This window comes from Nelusetta ayraudi, unplaced genomic scaffold, assembly GCF_046127955.1.
Source record: "Nelusetta ayraudi isolate G7.1 ecotype Tasmania unplaced genomic scaffold, CSIRO-AGI_Nayr_v1 ptg000048l, whole genome shotgun sequence".
Lineage (NCBI taxonomy): Eukaryota > Metazoa > Chordata > Actinopteri > Tetraodontiformes > Monacanthidae > Nelusetta > Nelusetta ayraudi.
Genome location: NW_027466098.1, coordinates 15029976 through 15048455, shown reverse-complemented (window position 1 = coordinate 15048455; position 18480 = coordinate 15029976). Strand labels below are relative to the sequence as shown.

The window sequence follows — 18480 nt, the reverse complement described above, 5'->3', positions numbered from 1 at the left end:
CTCAGGCAGCTCGCAGGCAGCTTACACGAGCTTGTTTTCCAGCCGGCAAACCCCCGTGAGTAGCTCAGGGCCGAAGCCTTTCATCCCAGCGTGGTTCTGATCCTCCTCTTCCCCCTCACCCTCCTCTGGACTGCTGTGTGTTCCGCAGACACCACCTGTTTCAACACAGCGAACACGGGCCCCTGAAGGGTGTGGACGCATGTGAACGGACACGTTGTCGGAGTCGGCAGCCTCGCTAGTGCTGCGTCATTAAGCGCAGAGAGACCTGATGGACCTTTTGGACCATCAGGTCCTGGACGAATCTTTGCCTGAATTTGTTGTCTCCCAGCTTTTGCACTGGTTCAGATTGCGAGTGAATGCGCCCGAGGAATAGCAAACAATGAAGTTGTGCGTCCAAATTGTTGAGAGATGCAGTTTCTCCTCCTCTTTAACACTCGTCGAAGAGCCTGTTTATCCTCTGCTAACAACCGATGAAGTGTTGATGTTTTTAAAAATTCTCACAGCAAATAATTTCAAATGTCGTCATTGAGCATCACAAACCATGATAAAAGAGTGTCATCTAAACAGTTGTAAACACCTTGCAGGGGAATGTGTTCAGCATCTAAATATTGTTGTTAAAGACAAACAATTGATTTATAGTGCGTATATTCAGCTAAACCCAACAGAGCATCACACACCCTCCTGATAATAAAACAGCAATAAGAAAATATAGTCACAATACGTTGTGAAGGTAGAGGACAGCCGGACAAAGACGAGTTCTCACTCTGTTCATCCTGCATTTTGGCACATCTGAAGCTTTATAACCATTAAGTCAGACTTAATCACTATATTTAGCCACTGGGTGTCTGGATGTGAGAAAATTAGCGCCATCGAGGTGGAGTCAGTGGTTCTTCCGCCAAACATAGGATCAGTAGCTCGAGGCGCCCTCTGCTGGTGGCTTTCCGTTAAGCTTCAGGACTCAGGCAGAGTCTGAAAAGACAGAGAGGGATTATATTAGACAGCATTGACAACAGCAGCATCAGCGATGATGATGACGACGACGACGACGACGACGATGATGATGATGATGATGATGATGATGATGATGATGATGATGGTGATGATGATGTTGGAAAATAATGCTTTCCAATAAAGACCACATATTTGTATACATCATAACTGTATGTACTACAGTACATACTATTTTCGGAATAAAGCAATTGTTAGTAATTAGTTGGCACGAAGTAAACGGGCCACTTAAAGCTCGTGATGAAGGCGAGAGAGGGGCGGAGGAGGAGGAGAGAGCGAGACAATCTACATAACATGAACACGCCCTCTCTCTCCCTCCCTCCCGCTCCCTCGCGCACTCTCACTCTCACACACGCACACTTTCCCTCAGTGACTTCATCTCTCAGTCCGCGCGCTGCTTGCTCTCTGAAACTGCAGTACGCGTTTCACTCTTCTTCTTCTTCTTCTTTTTTCCTTTTTTTTTTTTTTTTTAAATCAATAACATTTTATTTTATTTTTATTTTTTTATTTTTGCTGAATTCTCTCCTCGCGGAGACGACGTGGCGTGGAGAAGTTGGATACGCGCGGACGCTGAAAGTGAGTGCACCGCCCGATGCAGTGTGTGTGTGTGTGTGTTTGTGTGAGTGTTTTGGAGTCGTTGTCTACGCGAGTGAAAGCGACACCTGCCGCCGCAGAAAGCCGCACGCTCGGGGAAGAGAGCTCGCGCGCATTCCGGCTCGCGTCTGTGCGTGCGCGTCCAGAAGACGGCTGGCTGGAGCGAATCAATGGCAGCAGAAAATATTGACCAGGCAGAGAAAAGCTCATTTATCGCGGCTGTGTTGTTGGAAATAAAAAAGTCAGGTTGTGAGTCCTCAGAACGGATCTCTGGTTCAGGCTGGAGCTCGTGGCACCATGGGAGCGACACACAGTCACGTTCCCTCAGTGTTGGTAAGGCCCAGATTTCCCACAGCAAGTGAACATCCTTTAACATTCTTTATGCTGAGGGTTTGAAATCATCCGTTGCATCAGTTTGCAGGGCTGTTTGTGTGTGTGTGTGTGTGTGTGTGTGTGTGTGTGTGTGTGTGTGTGTGTGTGTGTGCGCGTGTGCGTGTGCGTGTTTTGTTGTTCCCATGATCTTCCTAAATATCAGTGAATTCAAACTGCCAACTCTGGAAAAGGGCAAAGTTGGATGAGCGTGAAGCCTCAACACGCGTGTCCTCTGCCTGCTCCTGTGAGTGTGAACTCGTGGACCAGCCAGTGGTGTCGGTGATCCTGGACATCTGGAGACGTGTGCGATAAGTGAAGCAGGGTTAGAGACAAGCTGGGTGTGTGACTGGACGAACGTGTTATCATGTTTGGAATCTTCTGATGAGATTTCGGAGTTGAGTGTTGTTAGGTCTGTCTGCTGGATGCCTGGTGGGACAGTTCCACCTTCAAAGTGGTTTTGGTCTTTATTGGTGTTGTGATCTAGAACTTGATGCATTGAGGGCCAGCAGAGAGCTCAGAGAGATCTTGATGTTGGGAGAACAGTCGACCTTTGGCACTTGGAGAGCTTGACTGTGTCAAAACCGACAGTCGATGTTCAGTCGATGTTCTTGTGTAGCGTCGAGAAGGTCACTGAAAACAGACAACCTTTGAGTTTCGATTTGCGAACAATAAGATTGGCCAAATCGTCTTTGAGCGTTCCAGGATGTGGAACGGTTGTGTTTAATGATGTGGCCCTGAGTCACATCAGAACTACAATCTTACACACTGAGCCTCGAGAAGCAACAACTACCTTCTGTTTGAACAACTGCGGTGTGACACACTGGGTTCGGCCAAAACAAATGATTATTATTAGGATTCTTGTTTTTTTCCCCCTTCAGTGTTTTGTTCATTTCTGATGACACTCGAGACTCTGTGTAAGCCTCCGACTCTTCCCGACATCAATTACACACTCGCTCCCTATCATGATACTCGTGCAGCCCTGAGAACCAGATGAATCCACAAGCTTGTGTTTCATTTTCCTTGGCAGATACGACGCCAGCGCCCCTCCTGCTCGCATTCCCAGCCGGCGGCCTTTCATCTCGCGCATACGGACAGTTTACCAAAGCCGCATTTTTTTTGTTTCCCCGCAAAGACGTGCAGTCGCACAGTTGAGAATCACCGCGCCGCGGCGCAGATGATGCTGTCGGGGCGGTTGGAGAAGAGAGGGATGGCGAGGCCGATGATCTCCGGAAAAGAGAGGATCGTGCTTGAGCGCGTCTCAGGGAAGCGGCTCCGCAGACCTTCACAGTCCTCTTCAGTAAACAGTTGGCACAATGAATCCTCTGTTCCTCCTACAAAATTCCTGCGTCCGGCTCCGACAGCTTGATTTTAAAAAAGCAGTGGGAACTCCTCCTCGTCTCCGTCCGCGCGCTTCCCCTTCTGTTTTCCATCTTCTTCTCCCCTTCCACCTGCGCCCTCGAGCCGTCCATCATGCACCTTCTTACTTTACTTGTATCAGTTTCCACTTCTTCTGTTCATGCCTCCTTTTTTGCCTGTCAACTGACAAACTAACTAACTATCAACTGTAATTTTGATTTTAGATTCAAACATTAGCAGCAAAAAAAAACCTTTAACAGCAATGCAATGCAGTGTTTTCCCCCTCAAACTACTGTTTGAAAATAATTTCTAATATTCTGCCTGGCTGGATTCAAGACCTTAGAACTGTTGTGCGAACACACTTCGCACAACAGTTGCTTCTTGTTTCAACAACAACATCTTCTGCCTGGCAGTTGGAAGTTGGCTAGCACATTAGCCACAGTGTTGATGATGTCACTGAGGTGAGAAAGGAAGTAGAAGAAGATGGGTGATTAGTCGAGTCAGAGAGCGGAGAGCTGTGTTCTTGCAAGAAGGTGCTGGGCAAGCAACCACACTTGCCAGGCCAGCTGGGGGAGCTGTGCCAGTTACAGAGGTGCTGTTCCAGCTGTCACAAGTCAGCGGATGATGAAAATGATCCTTTAAGGAAAACAACCACATCGTCTTGCTTTTATTCAGTCATATATCTATCTCTGCTGTTTCATTTATATTCAGCCAATCGTCCTCAGTTCGGCATCCTCTGCTTGGATCAGAACCATCCTTCCCCTCCCCCTCCACCTTTTCCATCCTCTCTTCTGAACTATTTCTGACCTGAGGTGAAAGATAATCTGGGCTGCTTGAACTGCAACCTTGAAGGCAGAATGACTGTGGTTTGCGAAGAGCTTCGGCTGTGTTCCTTTAACTGATCTTCCACTCTGGGCTCTCTCCCTCTCTCTCCCTCTCTCATTGTCTCTCTCTCTTTCTCTCTCTCTCTCTCTCTCTCTCTCTCTCTCTCTCTCTCCTTCTCTCACCCACACACACCCAAACACACCCACACACACGCACACACACACACACACACACACACAACCACATCCTCCTGATAGATCAGACCCCTCCCTTCAGTGTATTAACAGTGTTTCTCAGAAGTCAGGCCATTCATCACTGCACTGCCTGTAAATTTGCCGCTGTAAAAAATCATTTGCAATGGATCGGATGTATCAGATGCTCCTCCACCTCCAACTTGCAAGTCGAGGAGCCTACTTTCTTTTAGGTCCCACATTTAAAATTGACTTTAACTCTTCATATGTCTATAACCTATAATGTAAGTACCATTTTCCACCCAGTTCAGATCTTCATTTTTCATCCCAGAGTCAAACGGGTCGACTTCTCTTGATGCAATTTTTCAAAAACTTTATCGACCTCCAGAGCACAACAGATTCAGCCCTCTATTTACAGCTTGCTGCCGAGGCTGATGCTTTGCTGCGCTCCCTACTTTGTCGGTGGGAGGGGTGTGTGTGTGTGTGTGTGTGTGTGCGTGTGCGTGTGCGTGCGTGCGTGCGTGCGTGCGTGCGTGTGTGTGTGTTCTAAGGGCCGTATGTCTTGACTCCCTGAAAGGCCGAAGATGCAAAGATAGAAAACACAGGTAAAATGAATTTTTAAACAACACTGTATCCCTTAATTGCATCGACCTGTGCGTTGTCTCCAGTCCTTCATAAAACGTTAAGACCATGTCTGCAACATTAACGCCTATCGACCTATAAAGAGCAGCAGTGGTCTCACTCAGAGTGGCGTGTGGGGTCCGTTCACGTCCAACAGCAGCTCTGAATCCCATCAGTGACTGCATGCATGCCAACAAGAAGTTCACGCATCTTCTGTGTGCGAGCGAATCCCTCTGCCTCAGTGCGGTCGTAACGCTACAAGCGGCTCTCGGTGTCGCCTCACTTCAAGGATCGGGGTCAAGTTAAAGAGAGGGAAAAAAAAGACAAAAAGAAACCATAATTGACAGAGTTTGTTTAAAAATGGAGGTGAGCCTAAATGAGGTGGCGAGGGTGCCGAGAGGAGCTTCAGCCGGGGTTGAATGTGACGGAGGACGCAGTGAGTGTGTAATTGCTCTCCAGGGGAGTTTTGAGAAGCAGCACTTAAGAGCCTCTGTGGTTCTGTAATCACAGTGATTAAGGGCCGGCGCGATGCTAACAGCGAGGAAGTCGGGAGGATCGACGCTCGACGCACTCTGTTGGTAAATTTTAAACGAACAACAAAAAACGTCATTGACGTATTTTTTGGAAAAGCTTGACAGTTTATAGATGAGTTGATGTGTTGCTGAGTGATCCAAAACAAAACAAAACAAAGCATTTTGAAATTCCTGTTGTTCGGTCCAGTCCATTACTGGGAGTAGTTTTCCTAAACTAAGGATAAAGATGTGGGATTTTTCTTCTTCTTCTTTTTCTTTTTTTACTAACTCATTCTCATCTTTGTGTTTTATTGTACAATGTTGTGCGGCTAACTGTGACTGCTGTGTTCATGATGCTAGAAACTCTGTGGGTGTTTGGCGTGAGTAAGCGACATAATTTATACTTCATACAAAGCTGCAGATGCTGGTGCAGGGGCCGCTGACTTTACAGCGGATCGTGTGAAGATTACGGAATAAACAACATTGATTAGAAATTGCGTGACATCAGAATGAAGTGAATACCCGCTCACTGCTAACTTTTAGCCGATACTCCTAGTTCGTAAAATCGAGAAAAAAAATTAATGAGGCAGCAACACTTTGTTGAGTGTCTTCAGTCTGTTGGAGCAGAGCAGATATTCTTGGTACAACTACGTGTTTCGGCTCGTGGCCTCCCATCAGGGTCATCGTCCAAGATGACCCTGATGACCCTTAGGGTCACATTTTAGCCATTGGCTCCTCGGGGTCATCACCTCACTGGCCCTGGTGGAGGCCACAATTTGAAACATGTCAGTCACATAAAGATCAGAAGATCAGACCTAAAGATTCGACCAATGTTAGCAAAGACAAAATAATGTCTTACAAGTTCTAATAATACTTTGACCACAAAGAAACTGAAGACCAGTGTGGAAATTTGTTTGAGTTCCGTTTTTTGTGCTTGAGGGGAAAATTCGGCAAACTGCAATGTTTTACGACTCACCCCAGGGTCAGTGGAAGCCATGAGGACATTTTCTAATTCTGTGAAAGTCACTCACGGCAAAGGACTTCTGAGGACATCAGACAAATGACATAACTGCACATCTTCATAATATTTTTAGACTTAAAAACAAAAGTCTCAGTAGTGCAGTAGCTGACTACAATAGTTGTGAAATTCTTCACACTGGAAAAATGTTTACTTAGCTAAGAAAATGTCACCAGTGGGCACTGGAGTGGGAATGAGTTGCTCAAGAAATTGTGTATAATGTGCAGTATATGTCATTGCATATTTTCACATATTCCCAGAGGTTTGCTGCTCATTTGCGTCTCGTCCACGATGCCGAAGGGCCCCAGTCTTTGTCATTTAAGGCTTAGTGGGTTGGCCAACGACAACAAAAGGCCACCCATTGCTGCATGATAGGACGTGTGTGTTCGGGCATGTGTGTGTGTGTGCACGTGTGTGTGCATGCATGCGCCTGTGGAGTCTATAGCGCCGCTATGTGATGGCTTGGAATGAAATTGCGTCGGCTGCAGGGTCGGGAGGCGGAAGTTCCGTCTCCCTCATCTTGGAAAATGAAATGTCATAAACGCCGCCGTCTCGGTTCGAGGAATGATTCACAAGCAAGTGCAGGTGATGGTCGGCTGAGACACACACACGCACACAAACACATACACACAAAACACATCCTGCTTCCTCCACACAGTGGCAGTATCTTCTTTTAATTTTTAATCTTGTTTCCAAGAGAGTCAAGTGCTCATTTCCATCATCATCATCAACATCATCCTCATCAGCCCATGTTACGAACCGCTGATTTGTTTGTCGTCATGGTGATGCAGCTTGCTACTTACTAAGCTCTACTGGAAACTCTTGTCCTCACGGTCGATCTGAGTTCTGCCGCGACCATTGTCGCCTCTCACAGTTCGCCAGCCCGACACCAGCTCGGTGACATTTCACCGCCGCCTCATTTAGTCACTTCTTCCGCCGCGTTAAAATAATGCCTCGCTTGTAATTCATCGCAGCAAAAAAAATGAAGAGTTTATTTTTAAATTAGAATTCACAGGGACTCGATTTCAGAGCCATTCTTCTCAGTTAGTGTGCGCTACTGCTTCGCTGCTTTATGCTCTAATGTGAACAAATAAATATGGAACCCTGACTTTATGGGCTGTGTAATTTATTTGGAATTGTGCACTATGGCACAGCCGCCAATGACGTCATGTTTTGCAATCACAACGTTGACAAAATAAAGTTAAAATCCCAGGGATAGCGATACTGCTTTAGGTGTAATGTTTACATCCCCTGGACTGTACTGGTTGGTGTTGACCTTGTGTCTGTCACTTTTTCACCTTGTGCCCGTCACTTTTCTACTGAAAGAGGAGATGTGACCAGGGAAATGCATGTGTTTGTATGTGTGCGCGCATTACTGCTGCTGACGCCACGTCTAAATGCATCCAGGGTGTGATGAGCTCACTGCTGTCCGTCTAGACCTGTACGCACACACACACTTGCCTGCTAAATCAACCGAGGGTCGATAACATCTCTTTCAGTTTATTGGCCACAGCTGTTTTATCTAAAATCTCAGTTCATTTTAAATTCAGGAATCAGCGCAAAAGTTTCGGTGCTCTAAATATTCGGTCTTTGATCCCTTCAGGGTGTGCAAAGTGACTCTTCACACCCAAACATCGGACCTGCTGCTACGGAAGCTGGTCAGAAAGGCTCTTTCTCGTGTCCTGCGCTGGAATGCAAGATGAAACTTTAGTCTTTAGGTTGGATAATCATCCCATTTGAGTCATTTTTGCAATCTTTCATTCAGTTGCTGGCGAGAATCAAGTCAGTGGTCTGAAAGCAAAAGCACAGCTGACTGCAGAGAGTGGAGGATGTTTGATACTTTCATTTCATTTGCTCTATAATGTAGTTTCCACGGCGCGTCTTCCGGCTTCTTCTTCTGTGGTGGTTTCCTCTATTTGACCCAGAAACCTGCTTTATCTCATGTCTTCCACCTCAGTAGCCTGATTGAATTGAACTGAATCAGCCTCATGAACTGCAGAACAGTTGTTGTTAGTCAACTGTTCTGCGCTGCATAACAAAATATCTGTATTTCTGCTCTACCTGGATACTTGCTTCTTGACTTGTTTTTCACTTGTAAAAACAAAAGGCTCACTGTGTGTGTGTCACATATCTTTGCCAAGCTCACTGGGTTGAAGGTGAAACAGGATTTGGTAAGATCTGCACCCTCCGTGCCCTCGTGTCACTCCGCACTCCTCAGACCAGAATAAAAAGCAGCCAATCAGACGAGAATAGACAAAACAGGAAATGGAACAGGAAGCAGCTGCATCCTGGCAGCAATTTTAGAAGAGGCTCGATGACCCATGAACCCCGAACCTGGACCTGAACCCGAACTAGGTCCTTGGGAGGATTTAGATTCGGCCTCCTCCGCCGAGATCTCAGCGCTGGGTGTGCAGGAAGAAGAAGAGTGAGAACTGCAGAGCAGGAGTGATGAAACGACGCACGGCCACACCTGTTGTTGCGTGACGTTCGCAGCTCTTTGCGATTCTTTGTTTCCTGGAAAAGATTCTTCCCTGTTTGTTTAGGATCCGTGTAATCCAGTCTGTATTTGTTTTTTTTTTTGTTTTGTTGAACGCCCCCCCCCAGCCTCTCGTCCGCTCGTCCACACACACATGCGCGCACACACTCACACACGTGCACACAGAGCTCAGCTGGGATCGCTCTGGCAGCCAGCACTTCACAAATGACGGGAGCTTTTCCCGCATCCCGTCATTAGAAGCGCTGACACCTCGGCATCCAAACCCTCGGCTACGATATCATTTGTCTGGGGTGCCGCTGACGACACGGCGCGAAACTTAGAAACTGCTGCGTCCTGACAAAACTCACCCGCCGAGTCAGACGAGGACACACATCAAGTTGGGGAAGAAAAAAAATACTGTCATAGACAACATGATCGTGAAACACAAAAACACACATGAAGAATAAAACCAAGGCACAAAATGTGGGTTTAAAATAAAGGCTTTTTATGAGGCTTTTAGACGAGTGCCTTGGATTTTCCGTTTTTTGGTACTTTGTTTCCCACCAAAGAGCACCTGCGTCACATGCTTAGAACCTTCTGAGCACTGGACCTTCTTTCTTGTCTGTGCATCTTGCTGTTGGTTAGAAATGAGAAATTAAATGTGAATTGTGGCTTTGAGGTCACTGGAAGCAACAGCAAAAAAAACCTTAAAGCCTTACGTGGATCCTTGACCTTAGCGACAGTAAATACCTGTAGAGAATTAGTTTTTATTTATGTAATTCAGTGTTTCTCAAAGTGGGTGCCCCCCCCCTAGCCCATGAGGAACCCCGAAACCCTAACCCTAATTTCAGCAGTAACCCTAACCCTAACCCTAATTCCAGCCTTATCGCTAACCCTAATGCCATGCAAGTCTATGGGGTCAAAAGTCAACTTTGTCCTACAGACATGGGACCACTTGCAGGTTCATCGGGATCCCTCAAGACACACGTCAAATTTGAGGGTTCTAGGGGGGCATGAAAAATTTTCTTCCTCCAAGGTGGAGCGTGACAGAAAAAGTTTGAGAACCACTGATTTAATTCAATATAAAAAAAAATAACCTTTTTAATGCAATGCATTGGGCCTTTAATGCACATCTCTATTGTAGAAGTTTTCACATTATTAAATTATATTATTATTACACGTGACTATGAGCTCACGGCTTCATCTGCTGCTTCTTCAAGCAGGCTGAGAAAATGCCATCTGTGTTCCTGGGAAATTTGGAGGACACCTGCGCTGCTCTCTGTCCCCCCCGCCGGTGGGGCGAGTCCAGCGACTCACTTTTCTCCCCGCTAGACGGGCAGTGATCTAACCGCAGCTAAATTAAGATTTTTGCCCGGCGAGGCTCGGTGCGGGGGAAAGCGTCACGTGGGAGCGCGATGCACTTTATTGAAGTCATTAGTTTTCCCTGCATGGTGTCAGGTCAGCGGATTGGAAACACGCCTCCACCGCCGCCGCCCAGGCGTGAAATGAACAGCCAGGACAAACGACCTGCAGCTTTTCACCTCCTCTCGCTCCGACTCGGCCACATTTGTCATTCCGGACCCGCCGTTCTGTCGACTGTCTTTTCCTCCTCGACACTCTGCGTTTCCCCGTCTCCTTCTCCTCCTCTGCCTCTTCCTCCACCACTTCCTCCTCCTCCTGCTGCTGCTGCTCGCTGACCGGCCAGATTTTTAACCAGATGGTCACAATTCGGGGCCGTGTTGCGGCGGATACGCTGCAAAGCTGCCGACTGTTTCCACATTCAGGTTGACAGGATCTGAGACGCTGCAGCTGCTGCAATGTACAGTGTGAATCTGTCCAGTTACCTTGTACCACATGGGCTTTCTTCATTTTCTGTCACTTTGTGTTGGGTCTGATTTTTCTGATTATGTCCTAACTCCATTGTCACATGAGGCAGTAGTTCATAAAATTTGGACTCGTTTCTGTTTTTTTTTTTAGATTTGTCTTTTTAACAAAAAGAATTGCCGCACACATAGCCAACTTGCAGAATTTTATTGTGACGTTTCCATCCTAGACCTTTGTCAGGCAAAAAATAAATAAATAAATAAATAAAAAATTTCCTTGACAAAGGACGTGTGAGGATTTTTGTATTTTTTGAATTTGACTTTTTAAAAATCAAGAATAAATGTTGATGTGGTGAAATACTGTATGTATATGTTTAAATCCCGGCCCAAGGTGGAGATTTAAGCCCAGCAAACGCTGACAGACAGCCGTCTCACACATTACATTAGCATTAACAGACGCTTGACAGAGGCATGTGTGGGTCTGTGACTCGGTCCGGTGACCAGACCTTTCACGCCAAGATGTAGGGAGGTCGCTGTAGACGGGAAGTGCCATTTTTCACACGAGGCTGTTGTGTATTTTAAGTCTCTCAGAGCACCTCTAGTTTTGCCCCAGCTTTTTTTTTTTTTCTGTCATGGTGTGTGGTTGGGTTCATCATGTTCAAAAAAAACAGCCAAAACTTCCTCTTGAGGCTGAGTGAGAGAAACGCTGGTTTTGCGAGGCTGTGCAGCAGCTCAAACTCAATTTTTTTTGTCATGTTTGTCTTGTAACTTATCAAATCTGGAAGTGGCCTTTTTTTTTTAATAATAGGGCCCCTTTAAATGTAATCTACCTCGATATGATGTAAAGGAAACATCTATTAAGAGAAACAATACGCTTCACAGGCACAACTGCTAGATTGAAGCACAGTATACCAGAACAACAGACGTAACAAAAATTATATGTAAATATCTGAATTAAATAAATAAGCTACTAGCTGTGGGCAGAAAAGGAAAAGAAACAAGGATCGTATGTAGATACCTCTGGAATGGGGAGGAGGGCCTCGGAGATAGGACAGTCATGTGGAGTCATCTGGTTTGGTTGGAATCTCGAGTGCAGCGAGCGACTAGAATGAAACGTTTATAAGCAGCGCAGACAATGTCCGTCCTTGACAGCAGGAGCCAATAACATTTCCCGAAGCTATGAATACGCGAGGCCTCAACCGTCACATTCAAACCAAGTGACTGACGGTTAAAGGTGAAGCGATGTGGCCGTAAATTTACCCCGTTGAGCATTCTGAGGTGTGTCAGGAAACAAGAGAGGCCGCTGTGTCAAAGGCTGGAAGTCAACACTGTTGTCGTCCTGCTCATCAAGTCTTTGTGAAAGGATTCCAACCAGCCTGACTTTTAATTATGGCGTGTGAACATATTGCGGCCCAACGATGAGGAAACCTGGAGATAGACACAGATCGTTGCTGGAGAAATTGTTGGTCCCTCTGCAGTAACACAAGGGGATCAAAGCCGCTGTTATTGTGTCCAGTAATTATCCTGTTGCCTTTTTGATTTGTTCCATATCTTTGTTTCAGCCACTCGTCAACGGCAGCGCCGGGGGATGTCAGTAGAGCCGTTTGATTGAGTTTAGGTTTCCTGGAGCCCAACATAGAAACAGGAAGTTAGACATCTGAAAGAGAGAAAAGAGTGAAAGAGTGGGGGGTTGGAGGGGGGTGGGGTGGGGGGGGGCACGTCTGAGCGAGGAACCTCCGGAGTCTGGAGTCAGTTATGTCGCTCTGGCTTTTTTGCACGTTAAATTCCTGAAATGTTTCTCAAATAGATTCATGCGGCAAAGCAGGAAGGAAGGCTACGTATGAACAATAAACGGCAAAAGGGAGTTTGCTGCAGGAGCTCAGGGGCAGGAGGAGTTTGGGTGATTCTTGTCTGGAATCAGAACTGAAGACGTGAAGCTTTTCTCGTGAACGTTTGCTTCCTTTCGTTAAAAGATGGACGTTCAGATTTTGATGTCACCCCGAGTTGTCTGTGCAGCATCCAAGTCCCGTCAGCACGACCTAATTAGAGGAACGCTTCAACCCACATTACCGTCTGACCCATTTTCCACCCTCTGCTGCGTTCATGGAGGCTCTGCTGACACTTTCTGATCCACGTAGCCGACGTTAACACCATGTTTTTAACCTAAATATGCAGTGCGGCCTCCCAGACAGGGGCCGCGCGCTCATGCTGGTGCGCGCACGCACTTCCAAAAGCTCTCACCAAACATGAGGTCAGCGTGAACGAGCTCTAGCTCCTGACTAGGAGGTTGACGTTGCTGCTTCCAGTCAAATCGGACCTCTGAGTCGGCTGGACACTTGGACGATACCGTGCAAGAAGAAGGGAGACTTAAAAAAAACTTTAAAAAGCCTTTGATGTCACAGGCCTCCAATGTTTCAATTGGATTAGAATTCTTCCCATTCTTAAAAAACAGTACATCAACGGAGGCTCGTTGGACAATGTGGTAAGAAGAAAATGATTGAAATCTCCATTTTGAGTGAATTATTCCTTTAAGCATTGCAAAGCCGATGGCCTCGCATGGCTTCATGGCTTTTGGCGGAAGTTTTCAGTGCCCTTTTAAAGGTTTCTTGAACTTTATTCCAGCTTCTGTTGCTCTCCATAAGATGCTCTTTGTTGGTGGAACAACTCATCTGATAATTTAATCTCCTGTGCAAAAGAAACGGGCCAGCTCTTGAATAGACAAAGCGCACTTTGTGTCACCCCCCCCCCCCCCCCCCACACACACACACACACACACATATGTACAGGTAATACAGCCATATGATGACAGCGTGGCTGCTCAGACTTGAGTCTCATGACTCGGCTCGGTGGCTGATGATGGCCTGGAAGCTGTTATCATGCGGACGCTGCCTTCCCTTGTTGTTCCCTGCTGCCCTCAGCAGCCGCGTCATCGCGTTGCACGCCGTGCTGCGTAAGCGGCGGCGCACTCGGTCACTTTCACCGCAGCGTCACATCCGGGACTAGTGTGGCGTTTTCGCTGATTCTGCGGTCTCGTGTCGCCTTTTCCAGGTCAGTGGAGCGAAGTGACGTGCAGAGAGGAGATTCCGTCGCTCTGCTCGCTGTTGCTGTCAAGGCAGAAATGAAAGGCTTTGGGCCGCTGAGCATATGCATCTGGCAGAAGAGCTGCGGTGTGCCTCGCTGATTGCAGCACCAGAGTTTGTCATTGATGTGTTTATCTGCCGCCGGAACAGATGAATGTTTACAGAGATATGGTTTATCTGAAGGGACTCTGGACTGACTTTCAGAACCTTGACAGGGAACAGATGAGCTGCTGCCAGCCGGCTGTGCAGGACCTTCACGTCCTCAAATGTCTATCTTGCTGAACTCCAGTGGAGTAGCCTTGTACAATGATGTATCCCCAAATCTCCAGAAAACTGCATATTTTGCCATCTGTTTACAGCCCAATCTGGCACCCTGTTGTTCCTGCCACGCTTCCAGATGTGTTTTCTACATTTTATAAGGAGGCAGCAAATGGAAAACACAGACACCCCTGTCTAGGGGGTGCGATAGTGGAGTGTCCAAGCCCTTTGTGACATCACAAGGGGCTGTTTTCCTACACTGACAGGCCTGGGACATAAATCACACACAATCTCTTGTGTGTGTTCTTCAAAGACAAGAGCAGACCGTGGGAGACACTGGCCGGCTGTAGCCCACTGTCAGACTTTTGTGCTAATGACTTTCGATGTTAAAGAGTTAAAGAGTTTCCCGGTGTTTTGGGTTAGCGGGTTCACACTCTGAGCTTTCAACTGCCCTCGGCGGCGTGTGTTTATCCCCAGGAAGAGAAAAGGCATTTAGGTTGTTTCATCACAAGGCCTGAAATCAACAAGACTTCGAAAAAATATTGCATTTCAAGATTTTTTAATTTTCTCGTGCAAACTCCCCTCCGTTCAGGTGCCCCAAGACGCAAATTAGTCAACAGAGAAAGTGAAATGTCTGTAAATATCTGGTGTAAATGTTCTGGGCTGCGCAGGTGAACCGTTGACTGGGCCCAAACATTTGCAATTGTAACTGCTGTTTACCGGACTAAAGGACTTTAACGTCAGGAGAAGGGGGCGGAGATGGATGAGAGGGAGTTAAAGAGGGAGAGAAAAAAAACGAGCTGGTTGTACTAACTCGTTGTTTAATGCACAACAGTAGCAGCTCTGACATCCCCTCCTGCCGCAGTCAGGATGTTGATAGATGTGAGCCATCGACGTGTTAACCGCCTACCGTGTCGGAGTGACTTTCGGTTTGTAACTGTGTCACTGCCGGCCCGCTGCTGGTGTGTTTCACTGGTTGGTCGCAACTGTGCGTGGACACATTCCAACGGTTGATCTGAGTCACCGCACGGCTTCCTGCGTGTCCTCACGCTGCAGCCGCCAACCTCAAGTTGTCAGTCACGAGGATGCGTTCCAACTCAAAGTTCTTCATGTCATTTTTCTCAGTACACAAAAAAGATATAAAAATGTAGAAAACAATTGTTTCATTAGTTGATTTTTTTTACTTTTACTTTTACTTACGTACATTTCAGAACCTGTACTTTCGTACTTTTACTCGAGTAAAGGTTTTGAATCAGTTTAACTTTTTTAATTTTGAATTGAATTTACCAAAGGAGTTCCTTGAGCTGTGCCATCTCATTTTTTGAAGGGGGTCCTGAGCAAACATATACAATGTTACATTACAAGATAGACATACATAACTTATATAACAAATACAGACATCTTGCTCCCCCCTCCCGTACACAACCCGACCCACATAAGTCTAGCATACAGAATAGACAAATTGAATGACAGGAACAATGAGGTTAACATAAAAACAATAGAAAAAAATAGTAAAGAAAGTAGAAGGAGGCATAGAAAAAGTTTGTTTTGAGGTGAGAGTAAAGTGAACTCCTGAAACAATGAAAAGAGCCTTATAATGAAATGACCTTTTACCAACTTCTCTCGAGGTTCGAGAGACAAAGAAAAAGAGGAAATTCATACGTCAAAGTGAGTATGGCGAATTATAAGGAGTCATAAGTTCTTAAGTTCATAAGTTGTTTTACCAATGTATTTTTGACACAAGTATCTGTACTTTTTTTAAGTCCAGAATGTGAATACCTTTGCCACCTCTGCCCACCACCTCCCTTTTGCACCAAGGTAAAGACGCAAGCGCACATACCAAACATGCACATCGGGCAAACCTCGCCCCCAAAACATTAACGCAGAGGTTTATGATTTGAAAGTCCCTTGTTGTTTGCATCAAACTCATGCCACAACAGAGCCAAACAGGAAACTGAACCACAGAGTCCGTCACCTCGGCTTGTTTGATGTGACACATTGTTGTGGTGGTCCCGTTTGTTACTAACCATCTCCCCTTGACACAAAGTGGTTCGTAACACACATGCCATGTGTTGCTGTGTTTTTTTTTTCTTTCCTGCAAATTTCGGTTGTGTGCGACCTCACATGGTGACACATCCCATATCGTTGACTCACACACACACACACGCACACACTGCCAAGTCAGATGCCATAGTAGTAGCCTTTTTTTCCCCTAACACCGGAGATACTGCAAAAAAAAGAAAAAAAAGGTGATTACCTGGCTGGAGACTGAGCCTTTCTAATAACACAGTCTGGCTGTTTGTTCCAGATATACCCAATCATCTTCTCCGTAATCTAATCTGAAGTCACTGTCTGTTGTGAGTCACCTGTAACAGGATTAGGCCTTTGATGGATCGCTGTAATAACCGTAACCCTGGCAGCAGCCACACGGCCGGTGACAAGTCACACACACACACACGCAGGCAGCAATTTGAGCGAGGTGCCGCACAGGTCATGGAAACTGTCGCTAATAAGACCAGCAGGGCACCGTGTGATTAAGTGAGTTTGAAAGTTGGTGCGGCAGCGTTGGGGCCATTACAGCAGCGGATCTGCTGCGTCTTCAGCCCGTGAGGTAATTTTCTCAGTGAAACCCACAGCAGGTGTTGGTGGGAAAACACAGCTTCCAGCGTGCAGGCATCGGTGGAGAAGGTGGACCTGAAGCACTGAAGCTTCTCAAACGGCTCGCTCACGCCAAGTCAGTCAGGCACTCAGTTCAGCTGAGTTTCTGGCAAAGCGTTTTTGTCACCGCAAATCAAAATCTAGTCGCGAATCTGCGATGTGCGAAAAAGCGCGTGTGAAATCTCAAAAAAAAGGTGCAGTATTAAGTGATAACAGCGCAAGCAAATGAATTGAAGCATTTGAAGCGACACTGTCTTCTTCCTTCCATAAAATGTTGAGCAGTTGAGCAAAATGTGTGATGAAAGCGACTCAGACGTGCTGGTGTAGCCGTGTTTAAAAATGAATTTGTGTTTGTTTGTTTTTTTGGGAAAATCAGTGTTTTGGGGCAGGTTATATATGTGCAGCACTGCGGTTTTTCAAAAGTACCAATCAAAGTCATGTCATCCTATGACATCCATGCAGTTGTATACTTAAAGATCTACATGAGGCAATACTCTTTTCTAACAATGTGCGTCTCCAGTAAAATATGTTTTTGTTTTTTTTCTTGTGCAAACAAATATTTAGACACTGACTTGTGCAAGGCTTCTCTGCTGGAGTCCTGGATGAAAAAAAGTAAGATAAGATTTTCGTTAAAAGTCTTTATTTGTTTTCCAGTCGTTGACTCCTGCCTGGGTCTTCTTCCTTCGGACCGCTCTTGCATTTGACTCTGTGTCAAAAGATTACATTTCTCTGTGCAGTTGAACCCTGTCCCACCCAACAACCAACATGAGGGTAATTTAATAAGATGTCTGACATTTCCAAATCAGATTTGTGTTTGAAGGTAGCTCGTAGGATTGCGGCCGCCGGCTCCGTCGACGACCCCTTGTCGCTGCAATCCTGCCAGATCGCTTCGCCTTGGTCTCTTTGTGACACCAGCGCTGGTGCCTCCAGCCGCTGGACAGCTTCCATGTGACACGGCAGATAATATCTGGCCTCACCGCAGATGGTGCGTTGACGCGCGGACGAAGGAAGCAACACTGGGAGGGATCTCGAGCTTCCAGGCAAGCTGTCGGCTCCGAAAAACATCCGACGCTCGGACGGATTTGGCTGGGCCTCCAGGAAGTGATGCATAAAATCTGATGATGGACAGGAAAAAGGGCAGCAAAGGGGCCGGTGATGAAGATGATGATGATGATGATAATGATGATGATGATGACGATGTGTTCGTGGAACGAAAAAGTGAACATCAAAAAAATGCAAAATATTTTTGAAGAGAATGGGTTGGAAGCCTGTTGGGAGTTTATTATGTAATGCCGGAGTGAAGAAGTGAGGTGGGGACTTTCCCTTTGAAAGATAATCCCATTATTGAGCATGTTACCGGTTTGGCAGGATTCCTGCGCAATTGAGGCGACTGCTACCGCTACATGAACTGGAACTTTACCTCATCCCTCGAAAGATAACACCTCGAGGAGATTAGACGACGCAACCAGATTTCTTCACTTTTTTTGTGTGTGTTTACAAGTTTAAAGTGCGGTTTGCAAAACAACTGCAGCTTTAGAGGGACTTTAAAGTGGTACGTGGATGGTGAAACGTTGGGCTCCAGACAAGATATCTGGATGCTTTTTTTTGAAGGGCCGTTACTCCAGGGACGACAGGACGCTGCAGGTGGGATGCCGAGGCTGAAGGGTGCACACGGTTCAAGAGAGATC

General features: G+C 46.4%; 1 protein-coding gene across 2 annotated transcripts in view; it reads left to right on the top strand.

Moving 5' to 3' along the window:
* The first annotated feature begins 1433 nt into the window (after positions 1 to 1433).
* The window catches only part of gpr4 (G protein-coupled receptor 4), a 28048-nt gene continuing 11001 nt past the window's right edge, over positions 1434 to 18480 (top strand). Inside the window, exon 1 of one of the 2 annotated variants that reach the window (XM_076036592.1) lies at positions 1434 to 1584. The gene's annotated coding sequence lies outside the window, so the exon portion shown is untranslated. Of the gene's footprint in view, positions 1585 to 4389; positions 4631 to 18480 lie in introns of those variants that run through there. The other variant, XM_076036593.1, reaches the window with a different exon arrangement.